Consider the following 16821-nt stretch of genomic DNA (forward strand, 5'->3'; position numbering starts at 1 on the left):
TGTGCCAGTTCATTAGTAGGATGAAGAAAAAGACGTAAGTAATCCCTGAGGGATGGATTCCTGGAGGAGTACAGCTTTTCATTATTTATAATAGAATTATATATATTATTTATAATAGAACCAGAGCCATTTCTCAGCAGCTGACCAGAGGTATTCTGATCTCTGTCATATAGATAGGCTTTTACACTCCTGCACAATGCCTGTTATTTATTTATTTACAGCAGTGCAAACATTTCTATCAGTGACCTTTCTCAGAGCATCTCTCAGACCATTCCTGCATTCTCCCTAATTACTACAGGATTTCATGTCAGGGACCCTGTCAATCGGTCTTTCCTATCCGCTGTCGTCCGGCAGCCTGCTCTAGCTCTGTTGCTAATTCATGATGAGTTGTAAATGGAGCAGACACAGCACTGGCTCAGTACATGAAAAACTCTAACACAGCATAAAAATGTTCCCGATGAGATAAGGCTCCACATGCTCTGGCCTATTCTTGGCTGCAGTGTTTTTGTCAGCTTATTGCTAATTAGTTCCTCAAGTCAGAACCCTAATAATAGACACTCTGTCCCCCGTCTCACCCTTGTACCACTAACAAGGGCGTTGAATAATAATGATGCCTTTTGACATGAGAGTAGGGGTGGGGCAAATACTTAATATTCTGATACAATAATACAGTATCTTGTGTTATCAATACCCTGCTGATAGTTTCAATATACTCTGTTGTGATACTAAGCCAGAGGCGTTGCCTGACCTTTTGACTCTAATCTGGTCCAGTTACTGGCACATCTGCTTTGTGCCTGTGTGTTTGACATGGTTGATCGAGCTAACACAGCTGATGATTGACGTTTAAGCTGCTAAATGTTCCACTATGTCCAGGGTTTCTGCAGGGTCTTAAAAAGTCTTTAAAAGTCTAAAATTTGACAATCTCAATTTTAGGCCTTAGTCTTAAATACATCCATATTTTGTATATAGGTCTTGTATTACTGTACATTTAGTAAGGTCTTAAATATGTACGTTCATTTACTGCTTCCCTTGTTGCCTTTTTTTCCATTTTTGATTTTTGTTTTGGGGGAATGTGTTGGTGAGATTCACAGTTAGTTCCCTGGGTTGTAATTCTTTCTGATGTATCCAGGAACACAAGTGGCATTTTGTCAACAGCCCGGTCAGAATTTATTACCGCACACTTCACCGGTTCTGGAAAGACTTTGACAGCGGAATCTGCTACAACTATGGGAGCTGGTTTAAAGCTGAACCTAATAATGAATTTGAAGCACAGCGTATGCTCTGCAGAACGACCCTCAACTTGGGCAAACTTGTGAAACCACAGGTGTCACACACAAAATCGGAAAAACGCCAGTTAGCATCTAAAAGTCTCCAGCGAAGTCATACTGTCTTACACTTCTGTACACCTTTGTCACCATTTCCCAGTCCAAGTTCATGTAGTTCTGCTCGACCTGAACTCTGCGCTGCCTCTGCTATCTCCCAGTCAAGCGACATTCAAACTATCTTCGGCTCAACTCCTCCGATGATGAAAGTGGAGGTGCTTTGGATTATAGTTAACTACATTAAATTCCCAGATAAAAACCAAACTGAAACGACTTAATCACTTATTAAACTAATTAAAACTAAACTGACCATTGGCAGACATCCCAGGGGGGATGGGCATTGAAAGACCCGCCCCTTCGGTCGCTTTGGTCGCTTCAGTCGCTGCCACACAAGCGACTGCAGTGACACGATGTGAGCGACCAGAGAGACAACAGGCGATTTTATCGCTTTTGGTGAGAACGCAGAGTCAAGCAACAGACAGCTAACACCAGAGCACTACTGTTTACCCTCACCACGCCTCGCAGTCGCACCATGCCTGTTAAGAAGCGCAACACTGAAAAGGCTCCGGTCTGAAACAGTGTCGCGCGGCGCAGCGTAGCTTTCCGAATGTTGTGTAATACACTGGTGTGGGGGTATATCAAAAATTCATATCATAACAAAAATGTACACCGGTATACCGCCCAGCACTATTCAAACCTGCAGAGAGCCTTTTGGTCTCTGTCTCTGTGCAGTTTGGTACTATGCAGGTAGTGTTCAGTTGGTTTATCAGAACCTGTTTGATGAACGCTGCTGTCTGCTGCTTGATGAGAGCACCAACACTGACCCAAGACACAAAAGGTTGATCATTTGGTCAGTTGTTAAAGAACGGATCTCCCTGTTTGTTATGTCATTTCCAGCCAGAAAGGACTTGCATCACAGTTATAGCTTAGAGACTATTTAATTGTAAAAGTATGTACATTTAGTTAATCTCAAATGCTTGTTTGATGCTTTAATATCTCATAACAAACTCTTTCACTAACATTAGTTTGGACACAGGCCTGAAATTTAAAATGATAATCACTCAAGTGTTCAGCCAGGGATAGGACACCATGTGGGACAACAGGGAAGGGCAGCAAGTGACAGCCATGGTGGTATACGTAGGTAACACTGCTGCCCTCTGGAGAGGTAACCTCCTACTCTGCCCTCCCACAGAAACTAATTACCCAGTGGTTTCCATGACAATCAGCAGTCCTGATTCCACCAGTGCCCAGTGTGTGAGAGGGAGGGGAGAGGCACAGTGTGATTTCCACTGCATCAAACAGCAAGGTAAAATAGTGTACCGGTGACACCAGGTGAGGTCTTTCAAAATGTATTGAAAAGACAGTGTGTGTGGAGGAAAGCACATCACACAATACAAACACAGTACAAACCTGGTAACACACACACACACACACACACACACACACACACACACACACACACACCGCTCAAAAAACACCAAGTTTAAACTTCAGGGACATCAGTGTGTCCATTTCAAAAGCTGTTGTGAAACAGTTTCATCTGCTTTGGTGCAAGAAGTTTTGCTGTGTCTCTGTGCACAGTCTCAAGAGTATAAAACAATATTTAACATAATTAGATCTATAACCTATCTGCATGTAGCCTGAAAAGGAATATTAATGGTCCTTCAACAAATATACAAAAGGGTTATTATATTCTGCCATATTCATATTTCAGGTTTAAGGTAGGTTATATATCTTAATACAAGTATATATTTTTGAGTTCCAGTAAAACAATAAGATTTATTTCAACTGTCTAAATATAAGATAATAGTTTATTCACTCTGCTAAAATTACATGTCTGACCTCCATTTACACTTTGAAAAACAACATTAATTAACGCTGGAAATACCTTTCACTTCTAGAAATTGCTACCTGGATATTGTTGAGGTTTTTGTTGAAAGGCCTCTGTCAGTGACGTCTGTCTCTGTGCCAGGACGGGGGCACAGTGAACCCAAGTGAGCCGAGTAAGAGAGGTGGAGAGGAGCACTGCACATAAGGACTGAGAGAGATGCTGCCATCACACAAACTCTGTGAAGAAATACGAGTAATTTGCTGAACTTATAGAAGAGAAACTACAACAAAAATATCAATCTCATCATGCTAGTATCAATCTCATACCAATACTCACCTTGGTATCGATACTATCGATATCAATCAGCCCACCCCTAGTCTGTGGTGATATGTGGCTGTGACAGATGCATTAATACATAATGTTCCATAGGTACTCAATTGGATTTAGGTCAGGGGAACAAATAGGCCAGTCACTGGCATCAGTGCCTTCATCATCCAGGAACTGCCTACACACTCTGTCCACATGAGGCTGGGCATTGTCCTGCAGGACAGGAATAACCCGGGATCCACTGCACCAGCATAAGGTCTGACAGTCACTCTGAGGATTTCATCCCAGTACCTGACAGCAGTCAGGCTACTGTAGGCTATGGCATGGATGTGTTACCCTCCAACAATATGTCTCTTCAGACCATCACTGAAACACCACCAAACCAGTCCTGCTGGACGATATTACTGGCAGCACAATGTTCACCATGGCACCTCCACACTCTTTCACGCCTGTAACATGTGCTCTCATCTGTGAACATAACAGGGCAGAAATGGCAGACCTGCCAATTCTGGTGTTCTCTCACAAATGCCTCAGGTTGTCAGGTTCATCTCGCACAAAGGAGCAGATGCCGGTCCTGCTGCTGGGATGTTGCCTTTCTACGGTACTGTCCAGCCCTCGTTGTATAACAGACAGTCTTCTCCTCAATGCTGTTGAGACTGTGCTGGAAGACACAGCAAACGTTCTTGTGGCCGCCAGTATGGATGTGCCATCCTGGGAGAGCTGGACTACCTGTGCAACCTGGTCTGAAGGTATCACCTTATGCTACCAGTAGTGACAAGGACACTATCAGAACAGAGAACTAGCAAAGAATCAGTCAGGAAGGATAGGGAGAGAGCACCTGTCTGAGGCCACCACATGTAAAACCATTCCCTTTTTTTTGGGAGCATTGCACCTGGTGTCACTTTCATTCATACCAAAGCAGGTGAAACTGATTCAAAACCACTTGTGTATCCTAAATAGAGAAACTGATACCCTTGAAGTTTAACTGACTTGGTGTTCCCTTAATGTTTGGGAGTGGTGTAGTCCAGTTTATAGTCTGTCCTGTTCCTATCAATAAAACAGGAGGCCATAAAAGAACAAAATGCAAAATAGAGGTGAGGCATCTCTTTATCTTCACATAATTTTTTTCAAGTCTTGCCTCCATTCTCACATGGGTCAAGTGTGAGATTGGAACTGTGTGATTTATACACTCACTGCCATCTGGGGTTGTGGGAGGCTGAAGCTTCAATCGAGTAACACACAGCAGAGCAGACAGGCTGACAGAAATGCAACAGAGACTTGAAGAGACCTGCTCCAATTTTAGCTTGGTTTCTGTTTGAGAACATTTCTCTATATATTTTCGAACAAAGGGTTTCACTCATCTGTCATGTTCACTGTCACTTCCTGGACAACATGACAAGGGATGTCTGGTTTGAGCTACTCTAGCAAATGAAATAATTAGCAAATCAAATATTTAATCACACTGAAGCACAAATCAAAACAGAAATACTATCATACTGCCTGCACATCTAATACACTCAAAGTAGGGCTGCACGATATTGGAAAAACCCTGCGATATATATTGTGATATGAAAAAATACAGGAATTGTCATCAGATGACCTGAACAGCATGTTATGTTATGCTGAACTGCTGCTATCTTGTGGACAATTAACCTGCACTGATCTTACCTGTTGTTGTCATACTGAGCTGTGTGGTACTAACTTAACTGGTCAGACTAATTAGTTGTGTTACCTCTGGTTGTGGCAACAGATACAAGGCACTGTTGACACAGAATAAGTGTTTGGTCAATATCATCCTTCTTGTAGCTGAAATAACTCCAGTTAACTGACGCTGCTTTTCTTTTAGGCACAGAGTCTTCTTTTTTCGGCGATTTTTTTCTTGTTCCTTGCTCATTTTTCAATCTTGTTACCAGCAACTCACTCCAAGTGCAGGGCGTGGTCTGCTTCAGCACTCTGATTAAGAACTAACAAGATTGGTGGATCGCTGCACATGCATGCGCAGTGTGTGTCAGGTACCCTTAAAATTAGATGAGTGCCTCCTACATTGCAGGCCCCGCGATGTTACTATAGCTCACATGTGCATCACGATGACGATGCTCAAACGATATATCACGCAGCCCTAACTCAAAGGTACTAAAAGAACAGTTAACAAGGTATACACTGTATTGCAAAATCTCAAAACTGTACCAGATCTTATCAAAATCCAAAATGCTGGACCCAAATCCCCAGGCCACTGGACAAAAACATAATCACTAAAACACTTATTATATTATATTCATATTGAGATTGAACACATTCTGTCTGTGTACTCTATACTCAATGTAAAGCAGAAACAAATCTCTATATAGACAACCTCACCAGAAAAATGACAGCACTGGTTGACTATTGAAGCAGAAGATGTGTTGGTGGTGACCTCTAGTGACCATAGTAACTGTGACAGGAGCAGTCTGGCTGTCTGGATACAGACTGCTGATATAAGCTTGTCATGGGTCGGCTTTTTCAGGCCGCGTTCTCCTCGCTTCCACTATCTGCATGTTACCGTTTGTCCCTACACACAACAACAACAAAACAATAGCGCTAGAAATCAACACACTCAAAATGGGAAGTTACTGTATGCCTGACCTGGTCACTTATGGGATGAATGTAAACATTTTTTTCACATGCAAAGCAAGTTCATCCTGACACTATTTTGCAGAAGCTTCTTCTGTTTAGCGGCACCCAAACGACTGTGATTGGTTTAAGAAAACAAAAACAGTGTTTGTTTTTCCCTGTACCAGAATGAGAATTGGTTGAGCCAGACCTTTCTGCAGCCCTTAGTGGGCACTATGCAAGACAAACACCAGGCTTTTAATTGAAATTTAAATTCTTTTTAATTGTTTTTATGCTGTGCTAACCAGAGCACTTGTATTTATTTATTTTTTTATTCATTTATTTATTTATTTATTATCCTTTTTTACTGTTTTAATCTCTCACATTTTTAGCCTTTATGCTTTTATGTTTTAGCCCCTCATGTTTTTAGCTTCTATGCTTTGCCCTATTTTACTGTTTTAGTCTGTCAGTTTTTAATCTCCAGTGTTTCCTCATGGGGGCCTGCCAGACTGGGAGTGGTCTCTGGTCTGGCCACGGGGGGCGCTGTCTCATGGACGGTTCCGGCCCAGGTGACCAGAGCCTCTGCACCCTGGTGCGGGGCCTCCTGTCTGCCCGGGTTGGGGTGGTCTCTGTGGTGGTGCTCCCTGCAGCCTCGGACCGGGATGTCTCCCAGTGTGGTTGGCTCCCCAAAGGTAGCTTCCTCTGCGCCTCAGGTCTCGTTGCCCAGCCGTGTCTCTCTAGTGGCAGCTAGTGTATGTGTGGGTGTGTGTGCGTCTGTGTGTTTGCGTGCGCATGTGTGAGTGTGTGTATGTATTTGTGCACGTCTCTGCATGTCTGTGGGGGTGGGAGGGTTGGGTTCTTCTAATTTTCTTCTCTTGATTTTATTTGCCGTTTCTTTTTTTCTGCTGTTTGTAAATTTCTGTAAGGCACTTTGAGATACTTTTTTGTATGAAAAGCACCATATAAATAAAGATTGATTTGATTTGATTTGAAGGAAAGAAGTCAGTTTACGTAGTACAAGTAGCAAGAGAGCTCACATATGGAGAAGGCTGAGGTTGATGGATGGATCAAATGCAGGGCTCTCACTCAGGAGATTACTCCTTATTTAATGTGTTTTATGTGAGACAAAATGTCAGTGGTGACTTCTTTAACGTACTGTATGTCCATAAGTTTACTTACAAATGTACACAACATAATGGACTTATGGAATTTATGACAGCAAGTAAGTTAACTTACAAAGTAAGTAATGTCAAAGGCATAACATCACAAACATAATGTAGAAAATATATGGAATTTGTCACATTTGTAACTTATGTTAAATAAAAAAAACGTAATGCTTAGCTTCTTATTATAAAACAAACCATGATCTATTCCTAAACCTAAGCAAATAGTGTTGTTGCCAAAATGGAACCAAACTGCAACGCTAACTTCTTAGTTTTAACAGCTTTTTCAGCTTGTCACCTTTATCGTCCCAATCATACAAGCACTGCATCACAAAAACAAAGCCTGTATGAAAGATGTTTCCCATGCTATATGATGAATCCATCGTACACCACTTCATAGCTTACAATGAGAGAACCTTTAGAGGTGAAATATTTCCCTCCGGCTACCGTAAATGCTTGAGGAGGCAGAAATTTACATCACCAGATGGATTCAGTCTGTCACTGTTTCTGCACAAGGTTGGATGGCCTCAGAGGAAATCGAGTCTCTGGTCACTGATACACACACCAGCAGAAACATCTCAAACAAATAGAGATGATTTTTATCAGTAGCAAAGGGCTCTTTGTCCAGGTCTGCCAAGATGTCCACTTATTTTATCCTCACTCTGTGTGAGCAGGGAGATGACTGCAGGCTGCCACAGCTACTGTCGACAGACACAGAAACAAAGTGAGAAGAAACAGGCTGAAACTAAAGCTGGTGGGCAGCAGTGGAGCTCTGCGTTGGTTGCTGACCAATACATCGACAGAAAAATCCAACAAAGCAGCAAACTGGAACAATGATGACCTCGGAAGGACTCATTTTTCTAAATATACCCTCGTTATTCCTAACTCACTGTTTTTTCACTGTTGTTTTGGGAAATATAAACACCATGCTCCAGCAACTGGTCCAAAATATGGAATCAGAAGAATTATAGCATTACATATTACAACTAGACAATTCCCCGCCGGGAAATCGTGAGAGTGGGCTGTGCGCTTTGCCCCGTGACGAATAAACTATGAAAGCTAAAGCAAAAGTTGAATCCCGTGTTGATAATTTGGACTTTTATCTACATTTTAAAGTTCGAATGGTGTGTCTAGGTCAACGTATGCCAGAGATGTCAGTTTTTAAATCTTGAAAAATGTTGAAGATTTGCAACTTTTTTTACCTCGTCCCATTCCTTTCTTATGGGAAATGTTTGGCAGTTTTTCGTGTCTTGCGACGCGAAAAATTGATATTCTCGCCAGTGCTGAAGAGCACAGCCCACTAACTACAACTGTATGGCTCATGGAAGGATTAACCTGCCAGGAGGCCCCTGAGCAAAAAGTCCCCAGCTCCAGGGTGCGCATGCCAAAGTTGACAACACTGGGCTTCTTGCATCAGTGCTTAGGCTTTGCAAGTCGTCATGGTGTGTGGTTGCAAACATCCCAGTTTTTGAGACTAGCTCACTGCGCACAAGGGACAAGCAAGTCAGGTCAGCTGGCTTTGTCAGCGCATCACCTCGACTCACATACTTTTAACTGGCTTGGCTGAGAACACTCTATGGCCCCAAAACATGTAAGTAGTCAAACTCCATTCACTCCAACAGAGAAAAGTTTGCCATTGGGGAGAATTCAGTTTAGACCTGTGGCTGACCTGCCAAGGTACTGTGCACTCAGTGATGCACTCAAAAGATTTGTACTTTTTGGGGATGAACTGTGAGGGCAGTTGAGACCTTGCAAGCAGAAGATGCAGATTCAGTGTGACTGAGTGGCTTGTGTGAGAAAAAACAAGTCATCCGCTTGGTCACCCGCGCAGTGTCTTTAAATAGAAGCAGAAAAGAGCAGGGGGAGATTCACAACACAACAAACACCTTGTGTCAGAGGTAGACTGGTAAGAAAACAGTAGGAGCTCCTGGAGCCCTGGCTATTTCTGGATCAAGTATTCTTGTTGGATCCCAATTTGTAACATTTAAAAAAGACTATGCCTCCCTGGTGGTGTGGTCGCCATTTGTTGGATGTGTGTCACTGGTTTGCTGCTACATGAAGACATCGTATTGGAGGGAATGGCAAGAGCAACAATGTACAGCCTGACAACTTCCTGGAGCATAGTTGTGCAAGTGCTAGTTTCAAAACTGTGATTTAAACCAAAACGGAGCTGAAACGAGCAGTTTGAAAGTTTTTGTTTCTGCTACAGCATACATCTAAGAACAAAAATCAGAAGGGAAAAAAAGCATAATACAGGATGACAATCCTGTCACTTCTCACTGAAAACATAAAGATGAAATTGGGGTCTGTAGCCCACTAAACCAGCAAGTTTCCTCACTTCTACAGTGTAACACTTTCAGCAGGGCATCTCGGTTGCAGCACAGTATTTTGTGACAGGTATGTGTGACATGTTACGATGGTCCAAAAAATCTACCGCTCCTGTGTTTTGGATGGTGCATTTGGCCAAACAGTGCTTTCAAAAATATTTTGATGAATTGTGCAGCGCCACCTAAAATGTCATCGAAAGACAGCCAGGCAGAAAGCAGCCTGACACACAACATGTGAAACACATCCATTACCCTGCCAAAGTCTACTTCTTCTCTGAATATGTTAAAAACATTCAGCTGTGTCCTACATTGCTTGAGAAACAGAGCAAAAGTACACTGTTACACAGGAAAGTGCACTGCTAACTCTAGATTGCAGGCTAAATGGCTAACAAGCTTCTCAGGTGCAGAAAACAGAATACAATGCAAATAGTCTGTGAATGTCCAAATATTTGTCTGTTCAGTTGTTGATTTGCTTCTTGAGATCTGCTTTTATAGCTATAAACCACTGTAATGGTAAAGCAGCATTCTTTCAATGGGTTTTTTCCTTTTTTTCTATTTTCTCTTCTTGTGTACTTATTCTCTTAGCTGTAAAGTCAGAGTGATTTCTTATACAGACTTGCGACCAATTCTATATGCTCAATTTACCTAAAATCCCAAAAAGGGCTGACTTGTACCAGCCATGTGGGCAGCGCCGTAGCTCCGCACACGCACATTACGCACAGCGCGTAGGGCACCAAGTGCCTGGGGGGGGACCAAAAAATCAGGCTTGTGAAAAATCAACATGATTGTCTAGGTACTAGTAACTATAAATAAATATTAAATGAAGCATGTTAACATGTATAAAGCAGTACAAAAGCAACATCTATGACAATTTGCTGGAGAAAACGGTGAATCTTGCTGCCCTCTCCCCTGTCTCCTCTTGGTGCCCCCCCTCCCCCACGTCCCAGTGGTCTGTTCCATTATGCCTCAACCTCAGTTAAGTTTGACAGCTGTTTTAACATGGCCTCGAAAAGGCATCAGGAGTCGGGAGCGGAGAAAAAAAAGAAGAAGCGAAAGCGAGATGATGCTAATGCGGCGCTTGCAGGTAAGACAATGTTTTAAACAAAAAATGTTCATTTTGTAGCCTTTGCAAGCATGTCTGTGCTCATGCCAGCTAATATTGCTACCGTCAACAAACTTTGTAACAATAGCTCCTACTAGCCACGTTCAGACTGTGTTAAGTGTTGCAAATGATTGATGTTGGAAATTATTGATGCTTGCTAGCTAGTTTACGTTGTGGGAATGAATATGGATTATTGAAAGCAATTCATCATGGCCAGTCGACTGTTCCGTTAACGTTAGCATTCGGTAGATCATACGACTAGCAATCCGTCCTCAAATCGCTAGCAAGGTAGCTATGCTTTTTCTGATTAACCTGGGCTTGCTACAGTCAGAGGTGCAGTCAAGTATCGCTACCCTATTCGCCAAGTTTACTTTGCATGACTCGGTGACTTTCGAAAACCCGGTAAATTGGAGATTTCTGAAATGAAAAGTCCATCTTCAGATACTCCTGTAAATAGGGAAAACTTACAGGTTCATAGGCCAAGGGCGACATCTGTTGGTGAAACTGTAATATGAGAAGAATCAACCTTAAAGTTATAGATTTCTCCTTCATATTCATATAGAGTTATTAATTATGTGCAAAATTATTGTTCCTTATGAAACCTTCATAAATGTAAATTTGAGTTTTGAATTTTTAAAAATGCCAGTGATTTACATGTAGGCCTACATAAACCTAATGCAAAATGTTTTGGACTGTGGTTTAAAACTTTTTCAACACAATCCCTGAATATTTTTTCTTGTATTTCTGAATGCAGGGTCAATGCTTAAATTTGTCCAAGGAGAAGCTCAAGGCCAGGAGGAAGATCTAGAGCAGCCATCAACCAGCAGATCGAGCCCACATCAACCATCAACCAGCTGGTCTGCAGATTTTGCAACAGCTCCCAGCCCTGACCAACAACCATCAACTACCAGTTCAGGTACAGATACAACTACACACACAGCTACCGCTTCTGAAAGAGTAGTGAGTCCTGTCACTGAGAGGCCATCGGCAAGTGACACTGGAGAGACATATGTGCCCCCTCCAACAGATCCTGCCCTATGGCCAGCCCACATTTTAGACGCTGATCGTGTGGAAATTGTGCGGAGAGGACCTTTTAAAGTCAGCTCTGATTTTAATTTTCCAAAGGGACCCGATGGAAGAGCATTTCATACCAGCCTCCAGTTCAAAATTCTTCCCAATGGAGAAAAGGTCCACAGGAGCTGGGTAGTGTACTCTCCACAGAACAATGCTGTGTTGTGCTTTGCATGCAAGCTTTTTAGCTCAAAGGATATAACGCTGACTGCAGAGGGGTACAGTGATTGGTCCAACATGAACACCTGTTTGAGGGGTCATGAGTGTAGCCCAGACCACACACAGTGCATGCTGAAGTGGACAGAACTGGACATACGGCTAAAGAAGGGCATGGCAATAGATCAACAAGAACTGACATTACTAGAGGCAGAAAGGAAAAGGTGGCGAGAGATTCTCAAACGCTTGCTCTCAATCACTCTCTCACTGGCTGCAAGAAATTTGTCTTTTAGGGGCTCTTCTGACCGTCTTTATGAAGCAGACAATGGCAACTTTTTGAAGGAAGTTGAGCTTATGGCAACATATGACCCTGTCATGGAAAATCACCTGGCCAGAATAAAAGATGAAAGTTCCTACACACATTACCTCAGCCCTGAGATACAAAATGAACTAATTCAGATCATCTCTTCAGAAACATTTCACACCATTGTGAGACAAATCCAGTTGGCAAAATATTTCTCCATTATTCTTGATTGTACTCCAGATGTGAGCCACACAGAGCAGATGTTTGTCATAGTGCGCATTGTCTGTTTCCAAACACAACCAGACATTAAGGAATACTTTCTTGGATATATTAATGTGGAGCAAACAACTGGCCTTAACCTGTCCAATGCTATCCTTGAAAAGTTGAAGGAGCTTGGCATTCCATTCGAAAATTGTCGAGGACAGGCCTATGACAATGGAGCCAACATGAAGGGGAAGAAACAAGGTGTTCAGGCTAGACTGCTACAGTTAAACCCACGAGCATTGTTTGTCCCTTGTGGAGCTCACACTATGAATCTAGTCATAGCTGATGCTGCCAAGTCCTCTCAAGATGCCACTGGCTACTTTGGGTATTTGCAGAAGCTCTTCAATTTCTTCTCAGGTGCCACCCAGCGATGGGCCAGTTTGACAAAGCATGTCAAATTGACACTGAAAACTTGGAGTGACGTTAGATGGGAAAGCAGGCTTCAGAGCGTAACAGCTGTCCGGAATCAGACAAAAGAAGTGAGAGATGCTCTCCTGGAGGCTAGGGAGGCTGTAAGTGATCCAGTGGCAAAGGTGGAGGCTCAAGCTCTTGCTGAGGAAGTAGCGTCATTTCGATTTTTGATTTGCTCTGTTGTGTGGTGTGAACTTCTTACCATCACAAACCAGGTGAACAAGCTACTGCAATCCAGCTCCATGCAGCTTGACATTGCTGTCAGGCTCATTGACAGTGCCAAAAGCAACCTCACCAACTACAGACAATCTGGGTTTGATGAGGCTGTGTCAACTGCCAAGGAACTCTGTGAGGCCCTGAATATAGAACCAGAGCTAAAGGAAAAAAGGCTCAGGAGCACAAAAAGGCAGTTTGCATATGAAGCTGTTGATGAGCCCCTCAATGATGCCCTTAAAAAACTTGAGGTCACATTTTTCAATTGTGTTGTGGACTCTGCTTTAATGTCACTACAGGAGAGGTTTGAGACCATGAATCAAGTCAAAGAAAAATATGGAGTGCTGCTTGATTTCAGCAAAGTGAATGGAACGTCCAAGGAGGACTTAAAAAAAACACTGCGATGAAGTGCACAAGACACTGACGGATAAGGGAATGGCTGACATTGATGGACCTGAGATGATGCAGGAAATCATCAACCTTCCTCTGTTACCACCACAGACATCTGCCTTGGAAATGCTGTCATTCCTGCATGACAATCAGCTTCAAGAGGTATATCCCAATCTGTGGATTGTTCTTCGTATTGCACTGACTCTGCCTGTCACAGCTGCCTCTGTTGAGAGAAGCTTTTCAAAGCTCAAACTCGTTAAAACGTACCTGCGTTCATCAATGGGGCAGGAACGTTTAAGTGGTCTGGCTGCCATCAGTATCAATGGGGACGTGGCTCAGAAACTGTCATATGATAACCTCATAGCAGATTTTGCAGCTAGAAAATGCAGGCGTGTGCCTCTCTAGGGCCTCTGACAACTGGTGGTTGTGAAAATGTCTGTAACATAGTTCTTTTGAATAGCAGAATGGTTCCTGTACAGAGATGGTAAAGTCCCTCTGTTGAGTATTTTATTGTGCAGTTATTTTATTTTTATCTATGTTTTTTTACTGAAGAAACTTGCACTTTCAAATTATTATTATTTATTCAAGGAACTTATTTAAAGTTCCTTGATTGAGTGAATCCTATTGTGCAATTATTTGTACTTATGCATATTTTCTTTTCCTAAGAAATTTGCACATTATTACTTACAAGGGTATATACTTGACTAATTTGTTCTGTGTTTACTATGTCCAGTTCAGTCTACAGTCATTGCACATCTTTGTTTAGAATAGTAGAATAATGTTGGTGGAATTTATTTATTTATTAATTTTAATCTTTTGTTAATTGAAAAGTACTTATTGACAAGTTGTTTTGAAATTAAAGCAAATTGCACTGATAAATTTGTTCTTGTTCATTCCGGGGGGAGGGGGCGTGGCCGGGGGGGGGGGGGGACTACAAAGCATTTGTGCTTAGGGCACCCAAATGGCTAGCAACGGCCCTGCATGTGGGACACACCTCAACAACCAGGGCCCTAAACACTCTCTGGTGTCATGTGTGTCAGGGACCTGAAGCAACAGCTCCAAGGTTTAATGTGTCCCCTGCTGGGCTCAGGCCGTCAGATGCTGTCAATCAAACCCAGACAGGGAAACGCCCTCCAACTGCTGCAAGGAAAACTGCATTTTTCACATTTCCCCAAGAGCTTTATTTATTTATTTATTTATTTATTTATTTATTTATTTATTTATTTATTTATTTTTAACTATACTTGTTTACAAATATTTGACTGCAAATTGGGAGACTAAATCTGATTTTAGTCCAACTTAGCAGCAGGACTTGCCCCCAAATGTTTTCCACTATGGTTTCTATCCGGACTTGATGGAGGTGCTGCAACAAAGACAGACTGCACAAGCATCTAACCTGCGGCAACAACACCAGGCCAGCGACACGCCGCCTCTGCATAACATGTGTGACACTCAGGCTGTAGCATTACACGAGGTGGTGGGAACATCACCCAGGAAGGACCACACAAAAAAAAAGACTCAAGCGAGCCGGAGTTGTGACTACACTGTGGTTAGCCCTGCCGGGACTGTGCACCTGCCAACAACAGGGCCTCTGTGGACCGATTCATTCATGTCGAGCCGGTGGGCGGTCGCGCTTCAGCCCGGCACAAAGCCTCGTAGATACAGCCGGTGCTGCGTTTGTTCCAGGCTCATTCCCGGTATGGCATTCCTCTGAAACGAGCCGTTATCTTTTCCTGTAGCCACTCCTCAAAGTCAACAACCCGAGCGGCGACGATACACCCAGCGCTCATCCACACACCGCCGCAGCAGAGCGGTTCTGGGCCGCCCTGTTGGGTCCGAGGTGTCGGGTGACAGGCAGCGGTATCTGAGCCGGACCCTTGGAGTACTCACCTGCTTTTAGCGGTGATGTTGCTGCAGGCTGGGGATCCGCTCCGCCGCTGACACACAGTCCTCCATCTTCCATGAAGCGGTTCTACGTGCGTGTGCGTGTGCGCCTCGCAGCCCCTCCCTCCTCCTCCCTCCGTCACATCATCAGGACACAACAAACAGCCTGTCCACGACGCGAGGCCAGCCTGCAGCCCCCTCAGCCCGTGTCAGGGTCCACAGCACTTCACATGGAGCGAACAGGCTGTATGAAATAATCGTCTGAATCCAGAACATTTACTTAACAGTCTTTATCTTTACAAATCATGGCATATCATTTCATATAAGGCCTATTTTTTAACATTTTAGTTTTTTACTTCCATTATTTAGCTGTTAGTAGTCGTCCAAATTTCCAGTTTAGTCTGAAACATGTAAGTATGGACCGTTTGGAGCTAACATGTACAATATGTATAAAATTCCTCATGTCTTTAAAATGTTATAATTTACAGACGATGTTCCAGGGCACCATGTCAGGGCCCTCAGTGGGTGTCACTGCCCCCCTGAGCTAAGGCCAACCTGAGCCCCTGCTAAGAATTCAGTCCCTGGGGATGATTTTAGTATGCAGACTGAGTGAACTACATACATTTATCACACTTGTGTACTGTCATCTACTGAGTTTTACTCTGAGTAAACCATTTCATGATTGGATTTAGTTTTGGACCTCACAGAATTTGCTTTTTTATGTTTTCACTGATTATTTAAATTAACGTTCCAATGTAAATTTTTCAGAATTCTTTCTCCTCACATTTTGCTTCTTAAGAAAAGTATAAATATAAATGAACTGCAAAAAACAATAATTTGCTGAGTAGTCTGTTTCTTCTGAATTTACCACAGATTCTTCTTCGCTGCTCATTGGAATCTCGAGAGAAACCTTTTAAAGTCTCTTCAAATAACTGTTTCCTGTAACTGAAAGTAGAGCATTAAGGAAGTCAGTATCACCCCCTATGAGTTACATGCATGTGCAACTATTCTGTACAGGTGAATTTAGGACAATTATAATGTTGCCTGGATTGCTCCTCAATGTTTGTCTTCAACATTTTTGCAAAATGTTTCTTTCACCTCAGTTGATTATTAATTGGTGTCAAGAAGAGTTCAACCTAGGCAACATTTCTCTGATGGAAGATCATCGTTTGGTCAGCGATGGTATGAGTTTTGACACTTAAATACGTGCACTTGGCCATATGTGAACAGATGACATGAAAAAATTAGATCTCCCCCGTCCCTCTCAGTTGCCTATACAAGCAGTAAAGCAGTGGTCCCCAACCACCGGGCCACGGACCAGTACCGGGCCGCAGAGAAAGAATAAATACATTATTTTATTTCCATTATATTGACGATCATACTTGGAAAGTTGTTTTATTTTGAAAAATGGATTCTCACATCCATCTGTTTCTCTTGGTGTGCTTGCTAGCTGTGATTCGTGGAAAA

The 16821-nt window shown here is 42.7% G+C and overlaps 1 protein-coding gene and 1 long non-coding RNA gene across 6 annotated transcripts in view; one reads left to right on the plus strand and one right to left on the minus strand.

Annotated features, from left to right (window-relative positions):
* Positions 1-16179, minus strand: part of apba1a (amyloid beta (A4) precursor protein-binding, family A, member 1a) — a 50750-nt gene extending 34571 nt beyond the window's left edge. For 4 of the 5 annotated variants that reach the window (XR_005075035.1, XM_037097941.1, XM_037097939.1 and 1 more), the window contains exon 1: positions 15361-16179. The gene's annotated coding sequence lies outside the window, so the exon portion shown is untranslated. Of the gene's footprint in view, positions 1-3233; positions 3390-15360 lie in introns of all 5 variants that reach the window. The other variant, XM_037097940.1, reaches the window with a different exon arrangement.
* Positions 1692-8029, plus strand: LOC119019433. The gene is made up of 3 exons (XR_005075049.1): positions 1692-1775; positions 2515-2628; positions 7907-8029. It is a non-coding gene; the product is annotated as an uncharacterized LOC119019433 (long non-coding RNA).
* Positions 16180-16821: the final 642 nt, after the last annotated feature.

The sequence above is a fragment of the Acanthopagrus latus genome, chromosome 5 (genome assembly GCF_904848185.1).
Source record: "Acanthopagrus latus isolate v.2019 chromosome 5, fAcaLat1.1, whole genome shotgun sequence".
Taxonomy (NCBI): Eukaryota; Metazoa; Chordata; class Actinopteri; order Spariformes; family Sparidae; genus Acanthopagrus; species Acanthopagrus latus.